Genomic DNA, 10,814 nt, shown 5'->3' on the forward strand with positions numbered 1-10,814 from the left:
CACTGAGTATGAGCTGGGGCATGTCTGTTAAATGTTATTGTGGTTTTGCACTTTACTATTCAAGTTACCTGAGTAGCTAAAGATAAGTTTCTCTTAAGGATTTCTAATACAGCAATTAGTGTTGCAAAATGCTATTAGAAAATTTCTGCTGTGAATGTGGGTTATAATTGATATGCTAATGTTAACATAGAGAAAACCAATCTAATAAACAAAATAAAACTTTGTATATTTGGTAATGAAGCAAAGAAATGTCTTAATCAGTTGTTTTGATCTTTCTCAGCCTATAAAGCAACAAAGGAAAGCTTAATTGACTGATTTCTGGTCAGAATCTTCTTGTTTTAATACTGATTAAAAGTTCTGTTTACAAGTCCGTAAGATGTGCCAGGTGCCCAGCTGAATCTGAGCTTTGTCTGGAGTTGACATAAAGTGGTAAGTATGAAATTTCAGTGTTCTGGTGTCAGAACTCCCATTTGCCAAGGCAAAGTAAGATGAGATTGTATCAGTCTGGATTGACCATTATCTTTTCACATGATCTTACCTAGTTTACCTGTGAAGTGTTCCTTCTTAATGTTCTTTTCAGATCTTTCACTGTATGTCAAAGGAAGCATGACCTGTTTATTCTACAGGTGTTACCTGCTCTCTTTACAAAGAGACTATGTATTGGGTGGGGAATGAAAAGAAGGTTATCTAGACAAGTTTGCCACAAATCTAAGTTTCAGATTATTCCATTATGAAAGGGAGACAAAATAAATATAACAATGTGTGCAATACTAATAACTGGATTTGGTGCAGCAACGATTATCACTTCCCTTTGGAATAGGCACTGGCTGTTCTGCTTGGGAATGTTGCTTTGCATGCTCAGCTTGGCTCATCTTCTTGCAGGACTAACCAGTGCCTTCTGGAAAAGGTATTATAGGCAGTTTCTACTTGTGAGGTGGGGGAACTCTGCCAGCTTTGCATAATGATTCAGTGCATTTGTTCCCTTTGTCTTTTTTCACACCAGTATTCTGGATTTTCTCATACTCTTCTGGGCTGGTCTTACTTTCAGAAGAGACTAGTAGGAGATGTGCTTCAGGAGCAGAACCACTTCTGAGCAGCAAACTTAGTGCTAAAAAATAGGGACTGGAAAGATGCTCCTGGGTCATCAAGTCTGGCTTTCTGTCGCAGAAGTTAGAAAGTACCATATAATGTTGGTCATAAATCTGTCAAGTTCTATTTTAAAGCCAGCTTCTTTGTCCTCATTCCTCTTGTTAGATGGCATTTTAAAACAGTCTGAAAGGAAAAAAAAACCCACCACCTTCACACACTGAAGTTTAGTATGCTGCATAAATTTAATTTATGATGAAGAATTCACTGACCTTGTCCACAAGCAGTTCTTCTTCTTCCCTCTTTTTCACTTAGTTTTGGGATGAATTGTATACCATCTTGGGCTTCACCTAGAGATACAATCCCAAGATTTTGGTCCTCTCTGAAAAGAGCAGAGCTTGAATTCTGCAACAAAATTAATTGGTGATGGTGTCTCTGTGGCAGAGGAGGGGGCTTTGACTCAGCTAGATTTTTCTGTGGATGTGATGTCCCTTAGCATCTCTGTCCCCCTCTCCTGCCCCAGAGCTTGGTAATGATTCTGTAGACTTAGTGTTTGAGCTCAGAGATGATGCAAAATGTTTCTGACTGGGTGCAACGCACAGCAGTTGTTTGCTGGATGGCATTAGCTGCTTCTTCATAACTTCTTATTTTGCACCTTGTTCACCCCTGTCCTGACATGGCTGCTGTAATAGCCCAGGAAGAGAACACGTGCGCTGCGGGGTCCGTAGCAGCACGTTGTCATGCCAAGGATTCGTGTAGCATGGGGGAGAAAAGCTCTTCACTAGGCATTTATGCCAGGATTGATTCCTAGGTGACAAGGTGTGATTCTCCTGTAATTTAATATATATTGCCTGTCATCTTCACAACTATTTTTGCAAGATCGGTCCAGTACATGGCTTTTTTAATGCCCATTGTAAGGCTGAGGAGTGCAGCTCAGCAATATTTGAGGTGCAAGAATTGTTTGTGCCTGCATTGCGCTCTTAAAAAGCTTGGATTGTGATAACGATACCTGAACATGATCAGAGTATGCGATTATATGATAAAAGGTTAATCTCTTTCTCTTTTCTGCCATCTTGCAGTGCTTCTTACCACAGGTCAAACAGCATTAAGCTCAGTAAGACTTCACCTGGCAGCATATGTAGTAAGAATTTGCAATTTAGGATTCCACCGTTCCAGAAAACGTGCATTGTTGGGTAAAGATTGGTTTTGTCGGAAAATTTGTCCTTGGTTAGACTTTGCTATTGCTATTCCCTTGCAATTTGTTTCTTGCTATTAAAGATTCATAGGTGCTTCTTTTCTTTTTTTTTTTTTTAAGCCGTAGCCAAAGGCGGCTGTGGAGGGAAGTTTCGTTGTTTTTGTAGGGACTGTCAGGGACTGTGACACTTGTGAGCACTGAGAGGAAGCGAAAGACTGAGTGTTGTGAATGTTACGCTCTTCTCGCCCTGGAGACAAAAGTGTTCTACTTTCTAAGTGAATTCAAGAAGGAAATGTGTTTCTTAGTGCTGTAATTCTATTGTTGGTGACAAGGTAAGCAAAACAGATTTTCAATTGCAGATTTCTAATGCACACTCGAACATGCTGTAGAAATGTTTGTGGATTTGCAGTCGGTATTACTGTCAAAGGGGTCGTTGTACCTGATGGATATAATGATTTTAGAGAATATTTTGTAGTATTTCACTAACCTAAAAAGTTTAAAACGCTGTATTTAAATTAGACATGTCTTTGACACTTTATTATTTCATAATTGTTAACTACTAGACTTTTCACAGAAGGTAATAGCTTCCACACCCCCCCACACCCTCCAAGCTGCATTAGTCTCCAAGGACAAGTGATGGGTGAAATAGAAGCCTGAGTGCCTGAAGTTTTAAAGTAAAGAGAACAAAGTGTAAGCGACAAGTATAATTCACTTAAACTCTCTTTTTGCTGCTGGGTGTCTAATCTCTGATAAAGCCACAGTGAAAAATGCTGTGGAAGAATTTGAAAGGAGACTGAGTTACAACCTTAAGAAAATGCAGGACAGTTTTCATGGTAAGTGAATTTTCTAATTAAAATATTAATTGGAAGGATTTTGCCTTGCTTGTTGAGGAAAATGTGGTAACCATTTTTCACTGCTGTTTGCATAGCCATGTGGTATTAATAATTTTGTGTGGTTTTCTACATCTGCTTAATGAATGACGAACAGAATTTTCTTAAGTGGTTTGGAATGGGTGATCAAGAGTTCCAATCAAGGATGTAACTCAGTAGGGATAATAAATATTGCCTAGGAAGGTTAAGAAGCAAAACTCAGTCCTAGCTGTAAGCTTCCTCGGAATCTAGACAGTCTCTGCAATAGCTGTATCTTAAGTAAAATTCCCATCCACACATGCGATGCTACAGTTGTAGACAAATGATGATCAGTTAGCCCAGCACTAGTATTTAGGGTGCTGTGCTGCTGATGGAAGTCTTGTCAAACTCAAATTTAATGGAGGTTTCTCTGAAGCATCACAAAGAGCCTTGGCTGCTGCAGGTAATGGGAGAAAAAATCCTATCTATTTCTATTCAGTAAGAATTACAAAGTTTAAGGGGCAAAGGAAAACATAACTAGAGCTGAGTTCTACCTGCATTTTTTACACGATTTTAGATACAAAAACCAAAGCAAACATTTCACAATAAGGCTGTGTGCAAGTCAGTGTTTTCTGTGAGAAATACTTGAATGAGAACTGAGCTGTTCTTCTAAAAGAGAATACAAATGTCTGCATTACCAAGACGTAAAAGTAAAGTATATTTTTTTCTTGCCAGCGTAAGGAGATACATTTTTATCATGAACTACAAGCAGTAACAACTGCTGATGATGCCAAAGTAAGTGAAGTTCAACCTGTTGACCTCTTTATGTCTGGAGCTTTTTCTCATGAACATGCAATAATGCTTCTGTAATTCTCTGCCAATATAAGGAAGCAGCTTGCATTAGCAGAGTAATGCATAAAAAAAATACAGCTGAGATGCAAAAAAAAAAGACCTATTGTAATTATGTCTGTTAGACGCAAATTAAACAGCAAGGCTGACGCACTGGAATAATTGGAGATCAAACCTGCCGTTTCGCCAATTCTCATTTACTGAGGTGTCAAGTGTGATGTGTAACCTTGTACCAGTGCTGCATTTGCAAGGACGCGGAGCCCAGCAGGACATACTTGGTGTTCTTAACGCTCTTTACTGGGACACACGGACACACACACACACACCCCCAACAGCCCCCCCAGTCTGAGCTGATGTTACTTTATTAACTCAGTTCTTGAAACAGGCAATGAGCAGCTACTGCATCTTCTTCCACATTATGTATGTTGCAGCCCTAAAATGTAAGAAGAATCTGGTGCCAAACCTTCCTCACTGTTTATTTAATGATTTTGGTACAAAATCATTCTTTATATCTACAGGCTGTAAATTTTGCTCTCGTTACAGCTCTTGTGTTTAGAGCAAGCTCCTGTGGTCCCTGGGTCTAGGGGTTGAGGGCAGGTGGGCTAGAGAGTGCGCTTGGGTCCCTGCCCTGCCCACAGCCATTACACAAAGCAACAGCCTTAACTCAGGGGAATAACTTTGAGCACAGGCTTTTGATTTGTTTCCAGCTTCTTGTGCTCCTGTAGCCTTTGAGGCTGCTTAAAATGGATGGAGTTCATTTGTACAAGGTACACCTACACACTGCCATTTATTTTCATAGCAGCAGTCACTGGGCTTCATTTTGTGCATTCAGACTGCAAGCTCCAATTTCAGTTCTCCAAGCTATTAGTCACTGTCCTTTGAGCCTAACTTTAGGAACAAGTGGAAAAGTTCATCGTCAAAAATGCCTGAAGTAGATGGATTTTACTAGGGGAACGGTCCAGCTGCAAACTGCTGGTGCTTCTGTTCATCTCAAGACTGACTGTCTCTCTGAATCAATTACCTGGAACTAAATTTTAGGAGTTGGCAGCTTTGTGGGGTTTCTGACTTCTTAAAAGCTAATTCAAAAACTGTACCTTCTGCTACTTCTGTGCCTTGCAGGCAAAACTTCTCGTCACTTCAATATTTCCAGAAAGCTATTTGGAGAAAGATGTGGTAGAAATGAATGAAAAACTTGGCCTTGACATTTGTTTTCTTGACCCCTGAAAACTATTCCAAGTTGTGAGTGTTGGTCTCGTGAGGTTTTTGGGGGGTCAGGGGCTGATGATTACAAGTTAGTTGCACCTTTAAATAACGTCTAAAGATGTTTCCATCTGAATTCGTGAACGTGTGGCTGCTCCCCACAGTGGAAGCTGGATAAAATTTTTAGTTATATATGCTGGGTATGCTTAACGGGTTGTTGGGATGACGCTGCTTCTCTTCTAATTGCCTTTAACTGTACTGTTGGTAGAGTGTATATGGTATACATCTATACATATGCTATTGTTGATTATAGTGTCATATATCATAATGCGATCATAAGTGACATAGCTTAATGTGTGGGGATTTTACATGTTTTGGGTGGCTTTGTTTTGGACCAGTCACAAGACTGTTGCTGTTTGCTGAAATCTTTCTCTTTCCCGTGAAGCAAAGGAGTTGTAAAAGCTGCTGCATATCTCAGATTTTTGTAGCTGAATTAGCAACAGAAACCAAAGGGATGATTTTTTTAATGCATTTTATCACTGAGCTATTAGAATTTACAAAGCCAACACGCACACTGCGCCTCTCCCAGATGATACACCTAAAATCCCCTGTCTTGCAGTCTCCGCAGTAAAAGGCTGCTTTTCTGGTAATACATCTTTGTGGAAGAACTCAGAGTTGGACAAACTAATTCATGCTATCGAGAATGCAACTTGAAAACTGGAAAGGCAACGTCTGAAATTCCATAATTAAGTATTAACACAAGGATTGAAATTTTCTTTATAAAAAGTGTCACACTGGAACATTATTCCTGAGAACTGCCCTTGTCAGTATTAAAAGATTCCCAGACATGGCAGAGTTGGAAGCCTGTTTCTGTAGGAAAGTGTTGGGAAGGAAAGGAAGGAAAAATCTGCACTGGCTTTAGCATGACATTAACTCCTGCTATTGCTCCTTCATGACCTCACGAGAATTGCTTCCTAGCTTACACATAGTGTTGGTATGCTTGTAGTTAATGAAGCTAAGTCTTTGTTTTGCAAATGCTGTGTAAGTGTATTCAAAGTGTATCAACTCTTTCCCAATGTGTAGAGCATCATGTAAATTGAAAAGGAAAATCAAATTCAGTATCATCTGCAGGTGCACGGAGGATTCTGTTTCCTTTTGCCATGGATCGCTGTTAGAAGAGTTTGCTTACTGTGAAAAATCCCTCCTTTGTGCTACCACACGCAATACCCAAGTCAGAACTGCCATCGATGTGGCACTTGAAAAATAAATATAAACCCCCTTTAATATCTTTTAACCACCCACTGAATAACCAGTCCCCATTTTTAACTCTTCTCCATGACAAAAATCAAACATTTTTTTTTCTTGACACTGCCGGAAAATTAGTGGCACCACAAGATTTATTTCCTACTTTAAATGAATGAAGTCAGATCTTATTATGCTACAGATGACAGAACTGGAGATGTCTGCTGTGAGCTGCTGGCCAGCATCCCTTCGACCTGGCGGGCAGCTTGAATTCATGCCTGTTCTGGCGTGAAGAAGTACTAGCTGGGACAGAGCCTGGAAGGACAGGGATGCGAGGCCACGGGTATGAATCTATACTGGACTTGTGCATCCCTTTGTCTCATTTTTCTCATATTTCTGCTGTATGGCTGGCATCTAAGCAGTCCCTTTTTCTTAAAAGCAGTCGGTCGGTTGTTTTGTCTCTAGTTCCTGCATGGTTTTGACATGATGACAAAGGCTCGAGGGAGCCAGGGTGGCCTCACCTCCGACGGTAGCCATCGTTCCAGCGATCCTAACCTTTGCCTGACCTCGATCCATGTGCTTAATTTCTCCCTGCGTCGGTTCCCTGTTCATTATTGAAGGAGTACACACAACGGGGCCCTGATTTCCACTGCATTACTGCAATAATAATAAAATTTCCCAAGCATAAAGGAAAGATTTGCAGGCCAATGAGTCTGTCACATCTTAGAGTGCTGCATAGTCTTCAGAATGAGAAACATTTTAACGTGAGCAAAGGCACATCACTTACACTACAGGAACATTCGAAAACTAGGTGGTATCCTCTAAATATTTTAGAATTGAGGTAAAATAAATAAGTCAGTACCTTTCAGTGAAAGAGTATGGATAATTTTCTGCATGGATTATATTGCCGGAAGAATATCAGAGAAGCAAATACTGGGGGATAACAGTCATAATTTTTAGAAAATGGTTGTGTGGAAGGTGCAAATCTTTGCTATCTCATTAAAATATCTACTGTGTGTTTTCTTCCCGGAGCAGGGAAATGCTGAAGTATCTGGAATTGCTCATTCCTCACCGCAGGACCTGCAGAGGTGCCAGCTGGAACCGATCCACGGGCCCCTGCAGCCCGGTGCTGTTCGGTGAGCCGTGGCGTGATGTGGACAGCTTGTGGCCACCCGTGGCCGCTGCCCGCGTGCCCTTCCTCTCCTGGCTGCGAGCAGTGGCATCGGGTGGTGCCCCAAGACGCGTCCTCCTCAGAGACCATGCTGGCCTAGGTGGCTGCTTTATTCCAGGTGCAAGGCTTCTGGGGCTGCTGCGTAGTGCTCTAGCTGCCTTTTGCCCAAGAGAAGAACAGGAACTGAAAAGGGGGGCTTGCTCACATTCCCTGTGTGGTTAAATAGGGTTTATTTCTGCCATAGGTAGGATTTCTGAGCTTCATCTTTTTTCTAAAGATTGAGAGCTTGAACCAAATGTTGTCTTTAGCATCTTTTCTGGTTTAAGAACACAGTAGGAGCCCTTAATCTTTATGAAAAAAGTATTCCTAAGTGGTGTTATTTCAAACTTACTCCAGACATACGGCATTATTTATCGTATTGCAACGCTGAAGGCTGTCAGTTCAGAGTGGAGTCTTGTTGTGCTTCATCTTTTGCAGAGATGCGAGACAAATTAGGGGTGAAAGAACTTGGAGTTCAAAATGGTATGACTCACAGGACAGGAAAGGAAAGAGTTTTTGCCAAAGATGACTGGAATAATGTAAGTAGAAACTAGGTTTCTTTTGTCCAGATGATTGAATTACAGCACTTCATAAACCAGCCTGCCCCTGCAAGGGGAATAAATCCTATTGTCTGATTTTAGTGATAAAGAGTGTTAGAACAGAATGTCACAGGAAAATCACACAAAAGTAATATAGCTTTAATAATAATAATTTTTAAAATCCCTTGATGTAAGGTGGCAGTGGTGGGAAACAGGCTGACCTTTGACTTCAAGCCATAGCGTGGTCATAGACTCTGCCTCTTCCTAACCCCTGGCTAGCACTCGTTACGTGCTGATACCAGGGTGAAAGCAGTGGAGAGCTGGGCAAAGTGGCTGTGTTACAACAGTATAGCTGATCTTTTGCTTCAGAGGCTATTTGCAGGAGATGGCAGCAATTCTGCTGTCCAAATTAATTTCAAAATTACATTGTGTAATTGAGGCAAGTTGGCCAAAGTAGTATGGAATGGAAAAACAGGAAAGTCAGAGGAAGATGGTGGTGTCAGAAGGGGTAGGAGAAAATATTTGTACATTAAGCACCCTTGTAGGTTAGACTTAGGGACCCAGCTCTGAAGATGTTTTGGCACATACTGTCTTTGTGGGTAAATATGTGCTTACAATACGCCAAGTTTGGGTTTGCCTAATCAAGGCTTCAATACTGTATGTATTGAAAATAAAAAAAGACACTGGTGCGTATCTTGGGAAGTCATTGCCCTGTACTTCCTTGATGTGGTATGCATGTAGTAACCAACAATTACTATTTATTTTACTCTTTACTACAGAGTAACACTTCTAAGCAGCCTGACCACTGGTAAAACTGAAGATGACATCTTGAGAGTCCCATGCTGGAAAAGAGGCAGATGTTTTGTGATATCTCAGTCTAGGCAGATGGGTTACATGTAGAATATCCCAGGGGTATGTCTTGATTGAGGAACAATTGTGGTCACCTGTGTGAGAGCCATGAGAAAGCATCCCATGATTATTGTCCTGGATCGGAGTAGATGAAGCATCCCCAACGCTTTCAAAGCCGGGGGGGTATTTTATAATTGTAATGGACAGCAGTAAGATGACTTGAGAGAAGCTTATGTGTGGTTCTGGCTACCTCCGTTCAGAAAGGTTGCCTTGAGTGGAAACGGAACCAGAGAAGTGCGGTTAAGAAGATCAAGGGAATTGATTAATCTTTTTGTGAAGAGAGATTAAGGGTTTGGCTTGTTTAAAATATAATCAAGGTCAGAAGAGAGATTATAAATTTCTACTTAAAAATTTGGGATAGATAAAAAGAGAATTGCACCAGCTAGGAGCTGATGTGACTGTACGAAGGAATCATGATGACTGTATGATGACTGCAGTTGTGTTGGCTACTACAAGTGGGGTTTCCTCCTGATTTGAGGAAGAAGTTGTGTGTTTTTCTGAACACCTGCTAAGGAAGAACCTAAATGGCCTTACAGTGGAATTTGAGTTCTTGGAAGACATTGTGTAACTGAGTGGGAGAGTCTGAGGACAGGAAATTAGATAAAGTCTATAAATACCTGAGGCTTAACTATACGTAAGGAAAGAGGGTTAAAGGCTATTTAGCGACTGCTTTCCACGCAAATATTTGCACTGTATCAGTCATGTGCTTTTGCTGGTCACTGGTTTGGACCAGGAATTCGCTTCTCACCTTCCCTGAATACTGTGGTTTCTTTTTTTTATTGATTTTTGGTGTGCATGTGTGTGGCGGGGGGGATGATTGGGTTTTCCTTATTTTCTAAGGGAATAATTTGGCTGCAGCCGGCTAGGGATAGTGCTGGTGGTCCTATCAGTGTAAATGCTGAAGCACCCAGACAGTGTAAACTCATTCTGTATATGTATGTATATGATGTGCTACAGAGGTGTAAGACATTGGCAAATCCCTTTATCGTTCTGTAGAGGCCTTATCAACTGTAAATTGCTTCGAAGGGGGTTGTCACCTGAAGTGTGAGATGATACATTGAATGGATGTACAGAAGCTCCATTCTTGTGTAAAGCTAAGTGAGCTTCCTCGACCACAAAACTATTTTGGAGTAAAAAGTGCCACTTCTGACTGATTGAAGCTAGCTGTAAAAATCGATCAAAGTTTGTACTTAACTAGTAAAATAAAAGTGTGTATATGGGGGTAATATTATTAAAAAAAAAAATAAGCCAAGATTACTTAGCTCAACATTTGCAAAAGAAAGTGTGTTACCCTTTTAAAAAAAAGTTACGTTTAGAAATTTAATTTTTAGGCATTGTCTGAATTAACACATTCCTAGTAGAAGAAAACTTGTGATTCAGCTTGAAGATTCTTTATACATCCTGATGAGAAAAATTGTTTTGTTTCCTTTTGACTTAAGGTTTCAGCCACTGAGACACAATGTGCATTATTCTATCTCTGCTCTTTCTGTCCTGCTGGCAAAGCATTTAGTGTGCCTTGCTTAGCACCTCAGAAAATCAGGATATATTTACATTTCATAAAGCAGAGGTCTTCCTTCTCATGAGTGAAATAAGTTATTCTTCAAATGTATCATTTACAGTCTAGGCTATCATGGTAATGTAAAATACAGACTAGCAGAAACAGCAGTAAGAATATATCCGTAAAATTGGTAAGAGTTAGTTGTGGTTTCTTTAAACAAATATTATGAAACTGAATT

This window comes from Falco naumanni, chromosome 13 (genome assembly GCF_017639655.2).
Source record: "Falco naumanni isolate bFalNau1 chromosome 13, bFalNau1.pat, whole genome shotgun sequence".
Lineage (NCBI taxonomy): Eukaryota > Metazoa > Chordata > Aves > Falconiformes > Falconidae > Falco > Falco naumanni.